The sequence below is a fragment of the Delphinapterus leucas genome, chromosome 18 (genome assembly GCF_059928025.1).
Source record: "Delphinapterus leucas isolate spDelLeu-1000000601 "Yukka" chromosome 18, BTC_Dleu_Yukka2, whole genome shotgun sequence".
Lineage (NCBI taxonomy): Eukaryota > Metazoa > Chordata > Mammalia > Artiodactyla > Monodontidae > Delphinapterus > Delphinapterus leucas.
In genome coordinates, this window is record NC_143146.1 from 17,987,162 (window position 1) to 18,011,979 (window position 24,818).

Here is a 24,818-nt window from a genome sequence, read left to right on the forward strand (position 1 = left end):
ACTGAGCCGATATCCCTGTGACGGTCATAATTTTGTAGCCACTTACTGTTGCCATTGTGCTGAGCTCAAGTGTTGCGAGTATCCACTTAAGACACTGTGTAGGCTCATCATCTCTACGTGTGCAGTTCATCTCTCCAGTAAATTGCATATCACAGTAATATGTGATCTTTTGCAGTTCTCAAGTATCTTTCATCATGTTTAGGGCAATACCATAAACCTTGAATAACACCATGGGACCCATTTTATGTGAGTGCAGGATTGCTGTAAGAATAGTATACCTATTGACTAATATCATTCGAGAAAAAGTGAAGTCATTATATGACAACTTAAAGCAAAAGAAGGTGAAGGATCTAAAGCTGGAGGACTTAATATCAGCAAAGGATGGTTTGATAATTTTAGAAAGAGGTTTGGCTTTAAAAAAGTCAAGATAACCAGAGAAGTAGCTTCTGCTGACCACAAGGCAGCAGATGAGTTCCCACACACAATTAAGAAAATCATTGAGGAGAAAGGTTATCTGCCTGAACAGGTTTTTAATGCAGACGAAAGTGCCCTGTTCTGGGGAAAAAAAAAAAAAAAAAGCTACAAAGGACATTTATAAGTAAGGGAGAGAAGGGAGGACCAGGACTTAAGGCAGGAAGGGATAGGCAACTCTACTGTTTTGTGAAAATGCAGTTTTGATATTGGGCAATGCCCCTGGCCACCTAGAACCCCATGAGTTGAACAATGAAGGCGTCAAAGTGGCCTCCTTTCCCCCAAACACAATGTCTCTAATTCAGCCTCTAGATCAGAGGGTCATAACGACCTTTAAGGCTCATTACACACGGTGCTCCATGGAAAGGATTGTCAACACTATGAAGAGAACCCTGATAGAGAGGTCATGGAAGTCTGGAAAGCTTACACCATTGACGATGTCATCGATGTTATCGAAAAAGCCATGAAAGTCATCAAGCCCAAAATAATAAATTCCTGCTGCAGAAAACTGTCCACATGTTGTGCATGACTTCACAAGATTTACGACAGAGCCAATTAATGAAATAATGAAATAGATTGTGAATATGGCAAAAAAAAGTATGGTGTTTCACGATATAGATCTTGGAGAAACTCAAGAGCTGATAGACACCACACTACAGGAATTAAGAGAAGATGGGCCTTTCACTGCTGTGGCCTCTCCCGTTGCGGAGCACAGGCTCCAGACGTGCAGGCTCAGCGGCCATGGCTCACGGGCGCAGCCGCTCCGCGGCATGTGCGATCTTCCCGGACCGGGGCTCGAATCTGTGTCCCCTGCATCGGCAGGCGGACTCTCAACCACTGCGCCACCAGGGAAGCCCGTGACTTCTTTTACAGCATGGACCTTCTATGATACAAGCACTGAAACTAGAGCAAAGGGTGGAAGGATTGGTTCTGTCTAGAAACAGTTTTAGAGAAATGAAAAAGCAAAAAGTCAGACAGAAATTATGATGTATCTCTGTAAAGTTCCACCTAGTGTGCCTCTGCTGCCCCTGAGGCTGCAACACCAGCCCCCCTCTTTCTCCTCCTCAGCTTACTGAATGTGAAGATGAGAATAAACACATTTATGATGAGCTACTTCCATTTAATGAATAGTAAGTAATCATCACACTACAGTTAATAAACCCATCTGTGGTGTATGTGTCTTCATGCGAAAATCTAATAACTACGGCAAGAGCTGTATGAGACGGTTTTATATCCTCATCGTCCCCTAAGTATTCACTGTGTACAACGTCGTATGCAGGGCTCGTACTGAAGTGGATCACCTATCCTCACACAGGTCTAAGGTGAATGATAGTTAATAAAAAATTAATAATGTGTTAATTGCATTTTATAACTTAGCTTTCAAAGAATTACATTACTGTATACTATCTCATAATTGGAGAAACTGTGTATCAGCTCATCATATCATCACAGGTGAGTATTTTTAAAAAAATGTTTCTAATGCTATTTATGAATATTGCTGTAATACTGTATACCATACAAGTTTTATAATGATTCATTCATTAGTGTATAGGCTAGGCTACCATCTACCACGAGGCAATGGTATCCGTCACACTAGGCTACCGTAAAGCAGTCATATTGCTGCTTCTCTGTTCTCAGAGCATGATTGTCACACCTGTAAATCAATATGAGTATCTTTTCCACACTCTCTTTTCATTTTGAGTTCTAGTGTTAGTAATATGCAAAACATCTACAGTGTTTTGCGTTCTATAAGACAATCGATGTAGGTACTGACAGAAAGACGATTCATCTTGTAAACAGAGGAAGTAAACTTACGGTATTGATAAATACAGTATGGATAAAGAACAGTAGTATATATGTACTTCCTGTTCCTTAGGATTTTCTTAATAACATTTTCTTTTCTCTAGATTTCTTCATTGTAAGAATATAGCATACGATACATGAGACATAACAAAATATGTGTTAATCGACTCATCAGTAAGGCGTCTGGCCAACAGCAGGCTATTGTAAGTTAAGTTATAGGGGAGTTGAAAATCATATGCAGATTTTTGACCACGTGAGGGGCCAGCACCCCAACCTCCATGTTGTTCAAGGGTTAACTGTATTTGTTTTCCACTTCCTTATGATCCTGAGGATTTTGTGGAATCCAGGCATATAACTGGATATGGAAACAACTTTTAAAACCATGTATTTTTTATAAAGATAAATGCTTAACAAACAACTAACTCCATTCTCAAAGAGCTGCTCTACTGGGGTTTGCGTTTCATTAGCACTGATTTTGGCAACTCTGAATGCTCTTCTCAGAGAGCAGTTCTGTGGGTAGAAAGCCTAGGCCAACCCTCACAGGCCCTTTGGGAAAGTATGTGAGTGCATGTGTGTGGAGTATATGTGTGCCTGTGTGTCTTGGGGTTTGTAAAAGTCACTGCACACCGATTTTATGCCATCCACTGAACCATGTTCTTTACATGAATTATCTTTCTATATAGAAACAAAAAATCTCACGTTATTACTTTGAATTCTAAGAAGTTGAGTTGGCAGGCTTCAGCTTTCAGAAGGACATACATTATATATAAAACCAGCATAAGATGACCTTGAAAGGTGAGGAGATAGTTGACTGGCTAGGGACTTTCACTTATGAAGAATGCCATGGCGGTGACTCCCTGGGTTTTCTTTTGACCTCACCTATCCAGCTTGACTGCTGAAAAATGCAGAAATGCCAGCAAACAGAAACGCTAACAGACAACACACAGACACAGACACACAGACACACAGACACACACACACACACACACACACACACACAGTCCCAAGAAAAGCCTCTTTACCAAAGGACAATACTTAGGCAGCCTAATAAGACAGAAAATATTTAGATAATAACAGCTCCACCAGCAAAGGCCAATGGGATCCTAGATTTCTCCCATTGCCAGGTTGTAGTGAGGTGCACCTACCACTTACCCTGGTCCTGATAGTGTAACAGAAAGCTGAGTGCGAAGCCGAGCTTTCATCCCTGCCAGGAAGGAATGAGCCTCTACACCCCTACCACCAGTACTATCCCTGCTACAGTGTAAGAGGAGACCCCATAGGATGCCCTGGGGACCCCCCACCAACCAGCAGCACCATGTCACCTTCCCCTCCCCCTTCTAGGGTCATGTCAGTGAAGGCTTAGGGGAGTCAGGACTTTTACCACTGTCCAGTAGTAATGAAGCCACCCCTACCCCCATGATGAATGTGGAGGCCACAGAGAGAGTAATGAGGCACTGCTGCCCCTCCCAGACAGGGTGATATTACTGGAAATCTCGTGACATCTAGAACTCCCATCCCTAAGGCTGAAGTAAGAAGGAGCCCCTTTGTCTGCTGAAGCTGCAGACCAGATGGCTTAAGCAACAGAAATGTATTTTCTCACAGTTCTGGGGGATGGAATGTCTAAGATCAAGGTGTGGGCAGATTTATTTAGGTTCGTAGTGAGGCCTTTCTCCCTGACTTGCAGATGGCAACCTCCTCACCATGTCCTCACATGGCTGACAGACAGCTGCTCATGCCTCTTTTTCTTATGAGGACACTAATCCCATCCATCATGAGGGCACCACCCTCATTACCTCATCTAGAGGTAATTATGCTCTAAAGGCCCTACCTCCAAATACCATCACATTGGCAATTAGGGCTTCACAACAGGAATTTGAGGGGACACAAACACTCATTCTATAACACTATCACACCACAGAAGACTGGAGGCTGAGAGGGGAAAGTGTACTTCCACTTTCCCTTAATAAGGCAGTTTTCACTTCCCTTGACAAAGTAGTTTCAAAGGAGACCTGCTTTAAAAAGATCATTTAAGTAAGCTCTGCACAGCATAACAGCCCCAAAGTCCAAGTTTTTGGAAACCACTTGAAATATCAAGATCTAGAAAAGTCTCAAAGTGACTGGAAAAAATAATCAACAGATGACAATGTAGTAATGACACCGATGATACAATCATCTGATAAGGATTTTAAAGCAGCCATCCTAAGCCTGTTTCAATGAGCAATTATGAAGATATTTGAAAAGAGATAAAAATATACAAAGTCTCACCAAAGAAACAGCAAGTCTCAGAAAAGAAAGAGAATATGTAAAGAAGAGCCAAAAGACCATTGCACAATAGCAGAATACAATAACTGAAATAAAGAACTTAATGAATGGATTCAATGGAGGGAATGGAGGGAAAAATAAGTGGACATCAGAAAATAACACAATCCAACTGTTTCAGGAATGAACTAAAAAAAAAAAAAAAACACACAATCAGAACAACAAAGATAAACACCTCGTAATACGATGTCAAGTTATTCTATCATCTCCTACTGCTTCCCGACTGGCAGCATCATTAGTGCCTAGAGGCAGATCTGGGACTAAGATGGCTACTAATAGATAAGTTCACACAGCCTTCAGAATGTAAATCAAAATTCAATATTTTACAAAGTTCAGATTTCCTTGGGAAACATGATGGGGGATTTATGTTCTGTCATATTTATCAGGAAGGGGCAGTTCTTGACTTTTACTTTTCCGTTCAGGAAAGTTTAAGGTATTACAGACAAGGAACGGCATAGTTTTTATTTTGGATAATGATTTTTTTACATGTTAACAGCTACAAATTTTTGATCACGCACTAATATATTTATACTCATTGACCAATCCATCTACTGAATAGAGGTAGGGGAGGAGAAGAGAAGAAATGAACTACAACTTACTGGGTCCTATCACATCCTGGATACAAGGCAATGTTTTGCACATATTCTGCCATCTAATGGTGGGAGATCTTTGCTTATAACTTGTCCATTATATACATAATCTGTTTAAAGAACAGTATGCTTTAGAATATATTTTATGGTGACAAAAGTTTACCCTATATATTGTAAATAAAAATAAAATTGTTAGAGGAAGATATAATAAAGAGCTATGGATGTCTTTCCAGAAAACCAACAACTTTTTGACATATTTGTTCCTGATATATTTTTAAGAAATAAAGTATTACAAGTTGTATTTATGTGCGCAGGCAGCCATGACAGAATGCCACAGACTGAGTGCCTTCAGCAACAGAAATTTATTTTCTCACAGTTCTGGAGGTTAGAAGTCTAAGATCAAGGTATAAGCAGGTTTGGTTTCTTCTGAGGCCTCGCCCCTTAGTCTGTAGACAGCCACCTTCTCACTGTGCCCTCACATGGTCTTTCTTCTGTGCCTGCTCATGTCTGTGTCCTAAATCTCCTCTTTTTACAAGGACACTAGTCATATTGGATTAGGGCTCATCATATGACCTCATTTTACTTTATTTACCTCTTTTGAAGGCCCTATATTAAAATATAGTCACATTCTGAAGTACTGGGGACATGAATTGTGGAGGGGAGGCAAAATTCAGTTCATAACAAAGGTGCAGTTGCAAACTCCAATTAACCCTCCCCCAATCAACATTTTTTTCTCACTAGATGAAAGATTTATCCTGATGTTCATTATTTAATCAACTAATATTTATTCAATGTCTATATAGAATTTACTATTCTATGTATTAGAAAATAATAGTATTAAAATAGGCAAAAAGCTATACATTTATGTGGCTTAAACTTACTTGGGGAGAGAGGCAGAAAATAAATATGTACAATGTATAGCATGTTAAGTAGTGATAAATATTATGGAAATATTTTTTAAAAGCAGCCAGTTAGGACAGAGAATGGACAGGGTGCAATCTCAAATAGGGTTATTTTAGTCCTCACCAAGAAAGTGGTATTTGATAAAGATCTGAGAAAGGTGAGTAAATATTCTAAGCTTTCATATATATACATATATATGTATCTACATTGTCTATTACATTTGCTGGTATCTATAAAGTACTCTATGTTTTTAAAATTATATAAGGGAATTTCAACCTCTGACCATGAGGGAGTAAGTGGACCTGGAATAGTCCTCCTGACATAAATAAATATCTATGAAATGATTATTTTAAACTTAAAAAATAGACAACACAGGACTTTGATCTCTAAGAAAAGGTAAACTGAAAGGTGACTCCTGTGATTGGCTTGGCTCTCTGCCTGGAAGAACCTTGCAGAAAGTGGTTCAGGAATGTGCTTCCCAAGTGAAGTATGATAGCCTTAATGAGTTGAAGAGACAAAGATGATAGTTTGGGGAGGTAGAGGTTTCTGAAATTTTCATAGAGGGGTCAGAAAGTGGAGCACTCCAAGGAGAAATATCCCCAGAAACCTCTATAGGGATCCCCTTGATTCAGCTGCTGAATACTAAGTGCATGTGTGTAGGATGAGATCCACCTGCCTGGGCAAGAATAACTGGGGAGGTGTGAACCGAGTAATCTCCACATTCTGACCTTCCATAGAGGAGAGTTCTCACTGAATGTTGGTAGAGTCCCCAGAGATGTCACCTTAGTTGTAGAACTAAACTGGCCTCAGGGTAAAGGCTATTTAGGACCCAAAATAACAAAGCTTAAAAACAAGGCTTGAAGAAAATCAAGCTAATCTCTAAGCAATGAACTGCTTCCCAAACAAAACCTATCCATAAAAAAAAAAAGACAATTCAGCACTCGACTGCATCGAATACAACAACCTGTACCAAATAAAAATTACTAAACATGCCAAGAAGCAAGAAAGTGTGACTTTTAATAAAGGGAAATTTCATTCAGTAGAATCAAAACCAGAAATTACAAAGATAATATTATTAACAGATGGGAACCTTAAAATAGCTGTTATAAAACTGTTCATGTAGTTAAAGGAAAACATGAACATAATTAGGCAAGAAATGGAATATACAAAAAAGTAATCAGATGAAACATCCACAGATGAAGTTAATGTCTGAAATAAATAATTCACTAGATTAAAAGCATATTAGATACAGAAGAAAAGATTTGTGCATTTGAAGGCATAGCAGTAGAAACTATCCAAACTGAATCACAGAAAGAAAAAAAAAGTGAACAAAGCACACTGACCTGTGAGACAATATAAAACTGTACAACATGTGTGGAAATTGCAGTTTCAGAGGGAGAAGTGGGGTGGGGGACCAAAGAAAATATGTGAAGAAGTAATGTGAGAAAACGTTCCAAATTTGATGAAAACTATAAGCTCACAGATCCAAGAAGCTCAGCAGACCCCCAAGCAAAATAAACACACAAAAAACTACCAAGGCACATCACAATCAAATTGTTGAAAATCAGTTAGAAAATAAAAATTTTGAAAGCAACCAGAAAAAAACAAAAACACTTTTTATGAGGAAGAACAAAGATAAGAATTACTGCAGATTTCTTTCTCAGAAAACAATTTAAGTCAGAAGAAAATGGAAGTATGTAATCAAATAGAATCCTATTCTTAGCAAAAAAAATAAAAAAACTCCTTCCAAAATTAAGGCCAAAAAAATATTTTTTTTCAATCAAATAAAAGCTGGGAGAATTTACTACCATCAAACAAACACTATAAGCATTATTAAGAGAGGTTTCTTCATGGGGAAGGAAAATGATACCAGATGGAAACTTTGATCTACACAAAGGAATAAAGAGTCAGAAATGTCAAATCTGACCGTAAATATAAAGGTTTTCTTCTAATTTATTATGTCTTTTAATAGATAATTTACTGTTTAAAGCAAAACTAATGGGGAGGGATAATTTAGGAGTTTGGGATTAACATATACACACTACTACTATAAAACAGATAACCAACAAGGGCCTACTGTATAGCACAGTGGACTCTAGTCAATATTTTGTAACAACCTATTAGGGAAAAGAATCTGAAAAAGAATATATATATTCACATATGTATACCTGAATTACTTTGTTGTACACCTGAAACTAACACAACATTGTAAATCAACTATACTTCAATTAAAAAAAAACCTAGTAGCAATGTATTATAGGGTTTATAATATATGTAGAAGGAAATTGTATGACAAGAACAAGGCCAGGAAGGGGAAATAAATAATTCAATTATAAATCTCTTATACTATTTGTGAAGTGATATATTATATAAAATAGTGTGGGATAAGTTTAAATGCCTATTTTTTTCTTGAACAAACATTTTTTAAGTTGTATAGGTAAAAAGCTAATAGCATAGAAAAATGAAAAGGAGGAAAAGAGCAACAAAAATAAATTAAAAAGGGGAAATCAAATAGGAGGATTATAATTTTAAACTCAGCTATAGCAATAACTACATTAAAATTAATGGTTAAAAATGCTAGTTAAAAAGCAGAGATTGGCAAATTGTATTTTAAAGGACAAACAAAATACTGCTTAAAATACATAAAATCTAATATAGAGACAGAGATAAGTCTAGTATTAACAATAGTTAAACATCAGTGAAAAGGTAATTATAAGAAAGCTGGGGCAGCTCTTCAGACAAATTATACTTCAAAACATGGACAGTTAGAAGGGATAAAGAGAGACTCTTCATAATGATGAAAGGGTAAATTCATCAGGAACACATACTGATCCTAAATTTGTATGAACCTAACATTAGAACTTCAAAATGCACAAGACAAAAGCTAATGATTGGGAAAACACACAAAACCACAACTCTAATTGGAGATTTCAACATTTCTCTCTCATTAATTGATAGAAAATGGTTTGATAAGGTATAAAAAACTTGGCCTCATAGCTATTTACAGAACACTCCCCTGAGGACAGCAGAATACATGTTGTTTTCAGGAACACATAGAACAGTCATTGAGATGGATTATATGCAGGGCGATTTGACCAACTGAAAGGATTGATATACAGAATATGTTGCATGGCTACAAGAAAATTAAAAATAAATTAATTGCAGAGAGATTACTAGGAAATCCCCAAGTATTTGAAAACAGTTCTTTTCTAAGCAAGTATAAATGAAGAGGGATTATAAGGAAAACGCAGAAAATTTTGAAATGAATATGAAAAGACATCAAAATGTATAGAATTAAGCCAAAGCCACACTTAGAAGGAAAAGTATTACATTATTTTATTAAAAGAGGAGAAAGGTAGAATGTGAGAGAGTTAATTCTTCATTGCCCCAGTATAGAATTGGTTGATATTTTTTTAAAATAAATAATTAAGAAAAAGGTTATAAAAATTAATACATATATTTTGACTGTTTTTCATTTATATGTATATGAAAAATAGCTAACTATATGAAAAACAGCTGAAACTATTGAAAAAGAAAACTTTTTTATAAGCATGTTAGTATCATTTGAATTTTAAACCACATGCATATACTAGTTTGAAAAAAGCAATGAAATAATGGGTAAGTCCCCTTTTTCCAGAAAATTTCAGTGTTTTTATTATTATTAATTAGAAAGCAAGTGATAACATGGCAACAAATACAAGTGTAGTATCAATGAATATTTCCCTTTCCCTTTAAAATATATGTGCTAACCTGACCGTTAGGTAGTGTATAAATAAATAAAAACCTATCATATACGGATATACAGAGTAGACTGTGAAAACTGCTAAGTGTAGTTTCTCTGGCATGAAATGTACACACATTGCATTTATGGTTTAACAGTCATATACGGCATAAAATTGCACACTAGCATAAAAAATTCCCTCTATCACGTTAAATATGTCAAGATAAATTAAGACAAATTCAAGTATTAATGCTTGATTAAACAATATGAAGTCATTTTATTAAAATACAACTCATAACATCCAAAACTATGTATGCTACGATAACAAAAATACTCTGTGTGATAAAACAAAGTCAATTAACAACTGAGAAGATCATGCAAAGTCAGTCAACTTAATCATTCGATAAGGCTACTGACACATAATCAAAGGATGTACTCTATTACCTGTGTGTGTGTGTGTGTGTGCACGCGCACGCGTTTGTGTACAAGGCTGCGTCTCCATGTGTGAGTGTCTCACTCCCTTAATTTTCATAATCTGAAATGGTGTAAAGCCCGCTGAAAAATGCAGGGATCTTTGATAGTAAGACATTTCTAGATCAAGGAAGTTCTCTTTGTAACTATCTTAGAGAAACATGCTTTCCACTACATTTAACACCAGATCAAGAGCTTACTTGGATATGAATCTGCAGTGGAAGAGAAATCATAGCCTGGTGGAAGACAAAAGCAAGTAGCAAGGCACTTTTGTACTAGACAAATAGAGTTTCAAGAACTCTTCAAGCCAAATGGAAATCAATACCTTTTTACTTTTTAAAAACACACAATTTCTTAACCTTAGAGAGTGCTAATAGCTTATCACAGAAGGACAGCTTTTCCAAATGAACCAACTAGAGTTTATTTAGGAAACATTCTTACATTTCACAGAAATCATTTTAGGAGGCAAAGACTAGCAAAAATGTATATTTGCATCATTTCTATATATTTAGTTATCATTTGTCCACTTAAATTATTTTGGTATTCTTTCCAATTTTAGTTCTGATGATTGCTCCAGAATATGGCATCATTTTGAACACAAAGAAGACAGAAAATGCTATTCTATGGTGTTTGCACATTTTTCATAAAGAGCAGTAAACATTAAATAGTTATAAAACACAGATGCAGTGGGCTAAAATTTGCCCTTCACAGGGTGTCACTGGACTAGGTATTTCTCAGCGTGACAAAATTAGAAAGGAAAAAGCCTTTCCCTCAGGTATGATATGGGTGCTCATCATAGACCTTTGTGGGTCCTCATAGTTATAAGAAGTGTTTATCAGACCACTTCTAGTTTCTCTGGGAATACACAAGTGTGTTCACCATTTGAGAGTGATATTTTTTCTACTGGCTACTAGTAACTAAATCAGTGGCATTTAAAAGCTCTTTCCTATGAGTGACGCAAACCCACCAAATATTCCAATATCGTTGTCATTCATTCATTCATTTATTCAACAACTATTTGTTGATTACAAATTCTAGGCTAGACAGTGCAGAAGATGCAGTAGTAAACACAATGGGCAATGTTCCTGCTTTCTTGGAACTTATGTTCTACTAAGGAGACATAAATAATCAAATAAGGTACATATGTGTAGAACTTATTTATAATAATAAGATTATATACACACACACACACATATATGTAAAGGGTGATACATACTAGAGATAAAAATAAGGGATAGGAGTAGGATAAGAATATTGAGAGGAGAGGAGATAACATTTTTTAAAGTGTGGTTATGTGCAACATCCCTGAGAATGCTATATTGGGGTAAAGACCTATAGAGCTTGAGGATATAAGTGTAGGAAATGCGGAATGAAGAGGGTTCTAGGCAGAAGGGAAGGACAACCAAGGCAAAGACTCTATGGTGGAAGAAGGCTGGGCAGGGGAGTGGTTTGAGCAACAGTTGAGTATTTAACTTCTAGTTGCAATGGATTTAAACACAAATAAAAGTCAAGGTTAGATTTTTCCTGACAGTCTCAAGGCTCATGGTGGTATGTAGTTGTCAGTATTTTGTCAAGTACAAGAAATTTCTGGGGCTCCATCTCTATCCCTTTTGATGGAATTGTGGAAGCCAGTGAAGGGAAATCTTAGCCCAGGGGAGCTCTGCTTTCCTTTGCGGGATTTGTACATAAAGGTAACTTATGCTAAATTTGTGACAATATTCTTTTGAGTAGCAACTCTGTTTTAAACCATGACTCCTTGATTGTATACAGACACATATACCTTTGTAGATAAGCAGTCATATTTGCATGGCCAGCCATACTGTCATTACTAAGGGAACAAGAAAAATCAAATATTTGAGAAAATAGAGTCAACAAAATAGTCTTTATATTAAGGCAATCCTGAGATGTATGTACTGTACAAAAAAAAAAGAAAAACTGGGTCAGCTAAATTATCAGTTTATTGTTCAAAATTCTAATGATATTTATGGTATATAGTTCATGAAACTCTTAGTGAGTTGGTAGGAGAGCCTTTTAATTTCATAATCCACTTCTGGCAGCAGTAAGAGATTATGAGAGGCTTGTTTTTAATCTTCTCACAGATCAGATTTAGTGATTTTAATTTTCTCTCCTTCTGTGGTCCTATTACCAGAATTCTGAGGTGTAACATTTCATCAATACAGATCAAGACTGCTCATGACTTATTGCTTTATTATTCACAGTAAATGTGAAATATAGCTGTTGTTTCTCTCTTTTTTTCCTACTTGTCTAATAACCAAGGAAAGGAGGGAATTGAATTATAGCAAAAAAAGTAATAAAATACAGATTTGATGTGCACTATTGCAATAAAGATTAAATACTTAAACTGACTGAAACAAACTTTTTAATGCATCCATTTAATGTACAATTTAGCCTTACTGGATTTGATATACTGACAACCTATAATTTGTCAAATGTCATGTTTGGATACAAACTCCTGTATATAGAACTGCACGAATTTTTTTATTGAAGTATAGTTGATGTACAATGTTATATAAGTTACAGGTATACAATATAGTGATTCAGAATTTTTAACAGTTATATTCCATTTACAGTTATTATAAAATATTGGCTATATTCCCCAGTTGTACAAAATTTTATATGTAATAGTTTTGTACCTTATTTTATATGTAATAGTTTGTACCTCTTATTCCCCTACCCCTATATCTCCCCTCCCCCTTCCCTCTCCCTACTGGTAACCACCAGTTTGTTCTCTATACCTGTGAGTCTCCTTCTTTTTTGTTTTATTCACTAGTTTGTTGTATTTTTTAGACTCCACATGTAAGTGATATCATACATATTTGTCTTTCCTTGTCTGACTCATTTCACTTAGCAAAATACCCTCCAAATCCATCCATGGTGCTGCAAGTGGCAAAATTTCATTCTTTCTTATGGCTGAGTAGAGAAAACAAATGTCCTTACACTGAAAAAGAAATCTGGATCACACTGCAAGTTTCTGATGTTCTATGGACTGGAGTGAAAACTAGGTGCGTATGTACAATGTCAGATTTTGTCATTTTTTTCTGCCACGTTTAAAGTGTGTTAAACACCTCAGAGTTTCCCACTGTTCCATGTCAGTGTTCTTAAATGCTTTACTTTGTTACTAAGTAACAACAAAGCAGACAACTGTGCTTGCGAGGGAGTCACCCTTCCATCCACCAGGTAGACTGTGCCTCTGGATGGCTTAGGGAACGGGGTACAAGGAAGAGCTCCCAGCTCCTAGAAACCCAGTAGAGAAAGTCTCCATCTTTGCTTTTATAGACATTGAGAGGAATATCAGCCAGTGGAATTGTCTCTGTTTTGATCCTTTTTGAAAGTTTTTTTTTTGTTTGTTTTTTTGGTTTATTTTGCGGTACGTGGGCCTCTCACTGTTGTGGCCTCTCCCGTTGCGGAGCACAGTCTCCAGAGGCGCAGGCTCAGCGGCCATGGCTCACGGGCCCAGCCGCTCCGCGGCATGTGGGATCTTCCCGGACCGGGGCACGAACTCGTGTCCCCTGCATCGTCAGGCAGACTCTCAACCACTGCACCACCAGGGAAGCCCTGAAAGTTTTTTGATTCTCCTTTATGTGTTCCATTCCTATTTCTTTTCTTGTTTACCTTAAATACAACACTGCTTATTTGGATTGGTACTTTTATTATTCTTTCAATACTTTCGTGCTCTCTTTTTATGTGCTTATTTAGATTTATCTTTCTGTTTCTAGTCTTTATCACATGTTATGATGAAGACTTATTTTCCCCTCCAAAATACCCAACAAAATGTTGGTGGTGTCTGTGTTGGTTTTCATCCTGCAGTAGTATCTCTTGCTCTTTGTAGGACACTATGGCTTACTGATTCCTGCCCTTTTCTGGGAATTTTGTGTCCTGATATGAGTTTTCATTAAAAACAGGGTATTTTAATTCCTTTGAGGACAAGAATAAAATTTCTGATTGGGAGTCAAGGTGAAAATGAATTACTTGCTCTGGAGCAGAATCGCAGGGTAATGACAATACTATTCCATCCTGCAAACCTCTTGATTCTTGCTGTGCAGAAGCAGTCCTTTTTTAACCCCTCCTTCCCTGTGTCCTTAGAAAATACACAGGTATCTATCTGTGAGTCCCTCCCAGCAACAAAGTCAGTATTTTGTCAGTTGCTCCAGAGTTTTCCAAAAGCATTCATAGCAAAAGAAGGGAAGAAAAAGAAAAAAGAAAGAAAAAGGAAAGAAAAAGAAAAACTACCACCTTTCATATCAGTACAAAGTTTTAGGGAAGAAAACAGACACAGGATACAAAAATGTGTATTCTTTTTTGTCCACAGCTAATTTTGGAATATTATGCCATATCTTCACCTATGCAAAAAACTTAAGACCTATGTTCTAAATCTCACAAATGTATAAAATGGATGTGAAAAGTAGGAAGGCAAAGATAATTCACATCAGGTTAATTAAATGCTGGAAATGTTTCCATAGAATGGATATATATATATATATATACACATACATTAATATGTATGTATATACATATATATAATCTGAATATGTATATTTTTCATATTTTGATATCAGGCTGACCACGTGAATTCAAGAGCATCATTATCCAATCTGAAGGACGAGCGACTATGCTAAGATGCATTTGGTAGAAAAGGATGTGTCATTAGTATTCAATCCCTAAATGTCCTTATAAATTAATTTTACTTTCAACTATTCATTACTGCAATAAGTAAAACTGATTGTTTTAAAAGGCCCTATACCTTCATTTAAATGTTTTATTATGGGCATAAAAATAGAATATCATCAAATCTAAGTTAACTGAATTTTTATAATACCTTTTAAATTTAAATTCATTTTTCTTTATATCGAGTATTAAACACTTTTAATTACCACAATGGCCAATTTTTTCTAAAAATGTACTCTAAATTGATCTCTCGGCATCTCATTATTAGTAGCAACATATTTCTTTTATTTTTATGTCCTAGTGGATTATGATATCTCTTCCAAAATACAGGCAACACAGGGATTTGGAAGAAAATTTAAGAATAATAATATTAAATGAAACTACTTAATTAGTATTAGAATTCTGACATATTAACTGCAATCACACATTTAATTATCACCATTGGCTTTAAAATAACTCTTGGCATAGATATTCTTTAGCACAAAGCCAAAATGCATAATAAAGTTTACAGAATGAAACAAAATGTCTTCCCCAGTAATACAAGCATATAAGAAGTTAATTTTCCCAAGACTTTTGTTTTTCAAGTGACTCACTTGTGTATAGTCAAGAAATTCTTTCAAGGAGGATGAATATAAATCATATAATACTACTAACAACTTCACTTTCAATGTCTTTGCTTAAAATAAGCAAGCCATGATATGACTTTAATTCTGGAGTTGCAAAGCTGAACATGATCAAACAGAGTTATATTTTGGTTATCAAGGAAGACGTGTACTAAAAGGACGGCATGTGGAAGGCGCTGCTCTGGGTGAGGTGAACGCTTACAGAGGTAAGGTAGACTCTTCATTTATTTTACCTCAACACTGTGTAATTGTCATCCATTCCACCTGTACCGCTTTCTCAGTGCTATGGTTAACCACATGGTATGGTTAACCTGAGAACATCTAGAAATGGTACAGTGTAACATTGCCTAGCATTACATACATTGTTCTCTATTGCTCAAGTCCAAAACTTATGAAATTTGTGGCTCCTCTAAGTTTCAGAGGCATGCTAAACATCAGGAAATCCTGCCGCTTAATATTCTTGCTACCTACCAGTGTCTGAAAATGTGCTAAACATCTCCCTTTGGTTACAATCTACGTACTCCCCAAAGGATTCCAGCCAACCAGCAGAGCACTCAAACAGCACTTTTATGTGTGTTACAAAGAAAGTGAATTACAGCACATTCCATTAGGGAACTAACATGTATTTGAAGCTGTTCTAGACCTAGCTGAGCACAATACCATCAACAATACTGGAAATTCTTATAATCTTTCAAACAGTGACTGCAGTTTTAGGTAAATTAAGTAATAAAGATACTTGAACAACATACCAGTTTGGAGAAAACTCTAAAAAATGTGAGTCTTACATAAAGGCTTAAAGAATAAAATATTTTTATTTGAAAAACAGTTGAATCTCAAAAATATAAAGCTAGTAGTCATATCTCATAGTGCCTGTTTTTTCTATCCAGGTATAATAGCAGATTTTAAAAACTCACACGTGCACGTCAGTGATTTGGAAAAACCACACCTTTATGTAAATGCACACTTTTAAGAATTTTCTTTTGAGAGTAAAAGAAATGAAAATGACTACACTGGAATAGCAACAGCATACCTAAGCATGTTCCCACCAGACTGGAACAGATGGTTGTTATTATTGTCTTTAAAACTTTTTATTCATGGATTACATTCTTGAAAATGTTAGGTCTGATTTCATCTTCAAGAATATAAGCTCCTTGAAAATTAAGCCTGTTTTATAAAGATAACTGGCCAGTAAAAATAACTTACATTTGGATGTACATTCATATGTCTTATAATTTAATTTTCATAATAATTCCCTGAATTTTTCTCTTGCTCAAGTGCATAAGGCAGGATTTAGGAAAAAAAACAAAACAAAACTGTCATTTGTCCAATGTTGCCCCAATAAAATAAAGAGCAGGGATGTAATCTACATGTTTTGGTGCTATGATCATGTCATTTCATTTATACATAATTATAAAATACAATTAAATTAAAAGAAGTAAATTCTTGCAAATATGATGAGACTGGCAATCTAGGGACTACTCTTACAGTTAACTGAATAAGGAGGCTGGGATGGATTTTCATAGCAAATGGATAAAAAGGGAGCACATTATTTACTGATTCTAGTGTCTGGGTATTCATTTTGCTTCTTGGTAAAGGTTTCAGTCTCCACCTAATCTATTTGAAATAGAAAAACATCACCGATCTCCAAGTAAATAACACCTCTGATCCCAAGGGAAAGGGGAAGATGTGAACACACCAACTAAGGAAAATATAATTGTGAAGTAACTTTTTAAAGAAATCAAGATAATGAAATTATCCCATTTCTCCCTCCTTGAGGTTGAAATTGATAATGTAATTGTAGTCACAGTAATTTAATTAATTTAATTAACTTTAAAATATCTTTTGAAGCGATATTTTTACCTTCGCACCTTCTGAAACTGAATGTGTTTATAGATCAACTGTTATTAGGCACCATGAATTTAAATGGTAATTCCCTGAATTAAGCTTGACTAGTTGGATGTTTAATGGCATTACAAATAAAATATTATTTTGATGCACTGAAGAAAAAATGAGATTCTTCATGAAACTGGATTACATGTGTCTCTGATCAAAGAAGATAACTTATTTCATAGAGAAAATTCAACTGCCAGCCATAGCAGAGATGCAAAGTCTAGGTTAAAGGGGAATAATAAGTATTGCCAAAATTAGAATTTGCAGAGCATATTGGACTAAAATCTGTCTTTTATTGAAGTTCTTGATAGCTCTAGTTAAAAAAAAAAGATTCTGGGGAGACTCTATTTGACTGTACTTGGGCCATGTGCCTATTCCTCAAACAATCACTTAGACGGTGCTTAGATTGATGGGGCACTTTGAATGGATGGTCCAGTCATACACTCAACTTAGTGATGCTTAGTGGTCTTAATTTTTCTCACAACAGGACCAGCAAAAAATAATATGTTCTCATTACAGAATGTGACCTCAGTCATTATCAATATATTTTATTGGTATTTTTATAAATTTCAAGTTAAATATACAAATATTATCCTCTCTAGAAGTCAGCCTATATATATATATACACCTGCATAAAAACTGAGCTACCTGACCAACATACTCGAAAATCATGAAACCAAGAGTGAGAGGATTTATATAAGCTTTATATATCACAGAATCCAATTTAAGCCTTTTCCCATTTATGTGTTGCTCATATCATGTAATTACATGTAAAACCTCATTTTGGGGAGTACTAATTCTGGTAATGGTGAACTAGCTAATTCAGACCAACCTTTTTTTGATGGGAAAAAAAAAAAATAGAGGGCTTTCCTGGTGGTGCAGTGGTTGAGAGTCCACCTGCTGATGCAGGGGACACGGGTTCGTGCCCCGGTCCGGGAAGATCCCACATGCCGTGGAGCGGCTGGGCCCGTGAGCCATGGCCACTGAGCCTATGCGTCCGGAGGCTGTGCTCCACAACAGGAGAGGCCACAACAGTGAGAGGCCCGCGTAAAGCAAAAAAAAAAAAAAAAAAAAAAAAAAAAGAAAACCTAGACTAATTGTTTTTTTAAACCATTTATAAGGCACCAAAGTGTTAATGCAGTGAACAACAGTATTAGACCAAGATCAGGAAAGAGAAAGAAACTCAAGGATGTGAACCTGGTCTGTCGGCCACTTTTCTCCTAGGGCCCTTTTCTGAGTTCCTTAAAGGCACTGAGAGGCTGAAAAGAATTTTTGGCAGACTCTCAGGAATAGAGTTCAAAAATTGTAGTACAAGGGCAATGAGGAGTGGGCAATCTAAGCTAATCTTTGGTTTGGGCTCACATAGAACTACACAGTCCTTGCGGGTATTGAAGACCATCTTTAATTAGCTGATCCCATCATAGCAGATTAAGAAGATCCTGGATTGCTTAATATCCCTAGATACCTTCTACAAGCGAATATAAATCTTCTCTGGAGGATGAAAAAATTTACCACTGGCCTGAAACCACTTCAAAAATATTCCAAATAACCAACTTGCAAAAACAATTTAAAAAACAATTTAACAGGTCCAAAAAACAGGAGATTAAAGTGAGCAGAAAGAACAATGAAAGAAAAGTCAGAGGGGTTCAATAACATAGCCATCGGACACAAATTAAATAACTGTGATTGATACTAAAAAAAAAAGATTAAAAAAAGAATGTAAAGTTGTCAAAGAACAGCAAACTGCAAGATTAGAATATCCATAAGTATGGAGGGAAAAACACTTGGGGAAAAAAACAAAGGAAAGAAAAGAGTGAGAAAGTCTAACATACATGCACTTAAGGCCCTCAGAGATAAAAAACAAAACAAAACAATGACAAGAAAAGAAATCAGGTAGAAGAAAACCTTGAAGAGATAAAGGTTTAAATTTTTCAAAACTAATTAGACATAAAGTCACAGATGTTTAAAATTCCAGAAACTCCATGTAGGTTAAAAAAAGAAATCTTACTTTAGTCTATAACTGCTGAAATCTAATGACAAAGAGAACAAAATAGAAACAATTATCTTCAAAGGAGAAATGGTCTATAGATGATATCTCAGTGGAAACAACAGAAGCCAACAGACAATGAAATATTTTCAAAGGATTGAAAGTTATTAACCTAGAATTCTATACCTAGTGAAAATATCTTTGAAGAATAAAAGTGAAAATTTCTCAGTTCTTGTAGGGTAGTGGTAACTACCTGTATTAGCCAGGGTTCTTCAGAGCAGTAGAATCAATAGGAGATATAAATAGGAGATATAAATGAATCAATAGGAGATATAAATCAATGGAGATACAAATTTCTTCTTATTTATAAGAAGAAAATTATCTTAGAAATTGGCTCATGTGGTTATGAAGCCTGAGAGGTCCCCTGATCTGCCCTCTGTAACACAGAAAACAAGGAAAGCTGGTGGTGTAATTCAGTCTGAGTCTAAAGGCCCCAGAACCAACCAGGGAGCCAATGGTGTAAGTTCTGGTCTGAGTCCAAACAGGAGAACCAGAAGCACCTATGAACAAGGGCAGGGGAAGAGAATGGATGTCTCAGTTGATGCAGAGGGAGAAAATCCCCCTTCATCTGCCTTTTTGTTCTAGTCATGCTGTCAAGTGATTAGATGCTGCCCACCTGCATCAGTGAGGGTGGATCTCTTTACTCAGTTTATTGATTCCAATGCTAATGTCTTCTGGAGACACCCTCATAGACACACCCAGAAATGGTATCTTACCAGCTTTCTGGGCATAGCTTAGCTCAGTCAAGCTGACACATAAAATTAACCGTCACACACACACACACACACACACACACACAAAATTAACCATCACACCACCTAAATATAAATCACACTACTCTTCATTTAAAATGAATACAGATCAACAAGGATAGCAAAGAAAATCGAATAAGGTAAAATAAAAAGCAGTTTCCATGCCCACTGGAAACTAGAAACATGCAAAAAATGTTATAAATTTCAATTCCCACCCAAGCAGAGAATCAAACATCTGAAAGGAGCATCACCTCCAGAGACCACACCAAAACAGAGCCAGGAGTATTACGTGAATAAAAGAGAGCGCAGCGCAGCAAGGTCCTACTGGTGAAAAATAGAGGTAACATCAGCCAGGGAGGGTCATCCCAAAAAGGAATTGGGGAGAACACTGAGAATACACAGAAAATGCTTAGCAAGAGGGCAGGACCCCTGTTGGTTGTCTCAGCAATGCTCTGCTTCTGGGAGAGAAAGGCTATTTGGAAGGGGAAGGTGTCCCCTGGGATGTTGGTAGTGAAAGGAAAGAAAGAAACAAGATGCCACATTTAAATTCCTATAAAACAAGGCAACATCAAACCATCAGAAAGTAGACTGACTCACCATCACCACACACTTCCCAAGGCATCATCTATTAAACTACAACTTACCATATCAAGAGAAAAGCACGCCCTTGAACTAAAGAGGCAAGTAAGCCACTCTCCTTTTCAGTTTTCTCATCACTAATATTGTAACCGAGAAGGACACTATGGCCCTATGGAGCCTTCTGGGGACAGACGCCCCTCCCCCATATCCTCTGCTTTAGGTCCTCTCTGAAGTACCTAGATAATAGTATCTGATGTACATATCCTGAATTGTGTTACAGTTGCTAAAACCCCCATCAAATGGAAGAAATTAACTACTTGATGACCATGAGCACATAGCACCCAGATCTACTGACACCTAAAGATTGATAATGTTAATCCCTATGACACCACCGTTACTTCACCATTAACCAGAGAATTGTGCATGAGCCCATCACATACATACCTTGGGATGCCCCACCTTCACCTTGCCTTTAAAAGTGCCTCTAAAAACACCCATCTGGGAGTTCAGGTGTTTTGAGTACTAGCTGCCCTGGACTCCTTGCTTGGGGTCTTACAATAAATGCTGCACTTTCCTTCACCGCATCCCAGTGTCAGTAGATTGCCTTTACTGTGCACAGGCGAGTAGACCCAAGTTTTGTTCGGTAACGGTATTTCTGAAGGTATATTGGGTCCCATGTTTATAACTGATAATTTTCTGGAACCTACAATAACAGGTGACTGTATGGGAAAAAGTGGTGGGATGGCTGGGGTGCCTTAAGAAATGAAAGAAGATCTGAATAAATAGAATAATACATCATCTTTACAGATTGAAAGTTTCAACATTTCAAAAGTGTTGATTTTCTTAAAATTAATCCATAAATTCAGTGTAATCCCCATCATGACTCCAACAGGGAGTGTGTATTAAGTGGAAGGGGGGGAATGGCATGGTTTATGAAAGTTACATATGGAAATGCGTTGTCCAAGATAATCTTGTAGAGCAATGTGAAAGGAGTTTTATCAGATGTCAAGAGTTATTCTACATCTATGGCATTTAATGCAGAATAGTATTAGTGTAGGGATAGAAAACCAGAACAACAGAATGGAATAGTGGGTCTAGAAGTATAAATAGATTCAGCCCTATATGAGCACTAAGTGATCTGTGACAAAGGTTGCCCTGGAGAGCAATAGAGAATGACAGTCTTCAATAAATTGTGCTTGGGCAATGGAATATCCATATAGAGAAAAAAATTCCGTCTGTTATTTCACACCAAACATAAAATCTTGTAAAAATAAATGTGAAGGCAAAACGATAAAGCTTCCACAAGATAACAAGGGAGAATAACTTCATGATCTTGAAGGTAGGAAAAGAATTTTTCAATATAACATTTAAAAAATTAACCATAAAGAAAATTATTGTTCCATTTGAGTACATTTAAAGTAAAACTTCTCTTTATTAAAAGTGACCTAGAAGAGAGCGCTAAGGCAAAGCCACAGTGGAAGAAGGTAAATCTATACTACATTTGACTAATAAAGGTCAGGCATCCAAAATGGAAAGGATGTCTACAAACCAACAAGGAAAAAGAGGAAAACCCAACATAAAATGAGCCAGAGAATTAAACAGGAATGTATTAATACAAAAGAAGGCTTCCAGATGGACAATAAACAAATGAGGCGATGCTTCACTCTATAAATAGACAGGGAACTAAAAACTACGTCCAAAATGAGACAGCTCTCCACACCCAAGAACATAGTGAAATTGACAGTCCCATTTATGGGTGAAAATATAAAGCAACTGGAACCATCATACATGCTGATGAATTTGCGAATTAGTACAGCCCCTTTGGGAGGAATTGGCTCTATAATTCAGTGATTCTACCTCTGCATATACTCAATATGTGTCCACAGGTGTACCAAAAAAAAAAAAAAAAAAGGAAATGTTCATATTATCCATATTCTTAATAAGTGGTAACATAAACAAACCAAATGCACATTAATAGTAGAAAGGATAAATACTTGTTATTATATTTATACAATGCGATACTATAGAGCAAAAAAAGCAAGTTTTGCTGCATGCTCTAACACGGATGAATCCCACAAACAAAATGTTCAATGAAAGTAAGCAGACAAAAAAAGGATACACTATGTGCAATTCCATGTATACAAAGTTTTAAGACAGATCAATTTAAATTATAGTATTAGAGTTAAAACAGAATTTGTAAGGGGTAGTGATTGAAAGGAAACAAAATGTAGGGGCTTCTATGGGTACTGCTGATGGGTTTTTCATGACCTAGGTGGTAGTTACACAGGTTTTAATTTTGTGATAGTTCATTTAGCTATACATTTTTGGGTTTTACACTTTTTGTATATTTCATAATCAAATATTTTTATTGTTCTAGAAATTCAGTTATGTAGCATTAGCAGAAATAAATCAAGCATTCTTAAGAGTCTAGCTCTGTTACAGCCCAAGACTATAATTCAGCAAGTCCTTCTATGTCCCGTGAGCATGCTTTTTTCCTGAATAAACAGAATCTCTTGCATTTCTGGCAACAAGAATATGGCCTCCTTACCCTCAAATGCTAATGATGGCCTGAGCCTGAGGGAAGATGGCTGCATGCAGGACCTTGAATCCTAGTGGAGTCTGATTGGAGAGATCTGATCTTTGGCTTTTCTTGCAAGATAGGGTGAGGGCATGAAGAACAGCCTCCTGGTGGATCAGACACATTGGACTATAGGGACTGATAGATCATAAAAATCTATATAGCCCAGGGATGTGGTCCCCAAGAGAAAAAGAAACATGTGAAGGGGAATGAATAGGAATCTTGGATCCCGACCCTGAATCTTTAAGATTTGGGATTAAAAAGCCTTCAAGTGACACAACTCAAGGAGGTAGATATGCCCATAATTCAGTCTGGATAATGATGCACAAAAAAGTTAGCAATCTTCTAAGATTACACATTTAGTAGGTGGTAGGGCCTGTCGGTCTCACTCAGGGCCTACATGTTTAACCACATCCCTTAATGTCTCTCTTACATTCACATACCTGATGTGACTTACCGTACAGGAAACTGTGTAAGGAGCTGAGAATTTTACATATGATGAAAGTTAATTATGTACCAGTGACCTAGACCTGTATGAACTTATTGACCAATTTACAACCCCAAATGAGTTAACATGCAGCAAAAATAATAATGCCAACAAAAAAGTGTTCTAAAATTATTTACATAGAAATAGCGTAACATTTGGTGTTATTAGAAATAAAAAATAATACCTAGGATTTTTTTGAATGTTTACTATCTACAGGGCAGTGTTTTGAGCACTTTGCAAGAATAAACTTATTTAAATTTCAGAACAGTTTCATGAGTAAAGTACTATTATTTCACTTATTTTACAGACAAGGGAACAGAAACACATCAATCTTAAGCAATTAGCAGATGTCATGCTACCTGTAAGAATTAGGGACATGCTAGTATGATAATCCCCAGGTCCATCTGTGTTGCTGCAAATGGCATTATTTCATTCTTTTTAATGGCTGAGTAATATTCCATTGTATATATGTACCACATCTTCCTTATCCATTCATCTGCTGATGGACATTTACCTTGCTTCCATGTCTTGGCTATTTTAAACAGCTCTGCAATGAATGAAGGGGTGCATGTATTCTTTTGAACCATGGTTTTCTCCAGATATATGTCCAGGAGTGGGATTGCTGGATCATATGGTAGCTTTATTTTTAGTTTTTTAAGGAATCTCCATACTGTTCTCCATAGTGGCTGTACCAATTTACATTCCCATCAACACTGTAGGAGGGTTCCCTTTCCTCCACACCCTCTCCAGCATTTATTGTTGGTAGACTTTTTGATGATGGCCATTCTGATTGATGTGAGGTGATATCTCATTGTAGTTTTGATTTGTATTTCTCTAATAATTAGTGATGTTGAGCATCTTTCCATGTGTTTCTTGTTCATCTGTATGTCTTCTTTGG

General features: G+C 36.3%; 1 protein-coding gene across 1 annotated transcript in view; it reads right to left on the minus strand.

Annotated features, from left to right (window-relative positions):
- GPC5 (glypican 5) overlaps nucleotides 1–24,818 on the minus strand; it is a 639,840-nt gene that overhangs the window by 123,117 nt on the left and 491,905 nt on the right. The window lies entirely within an intron of this gene.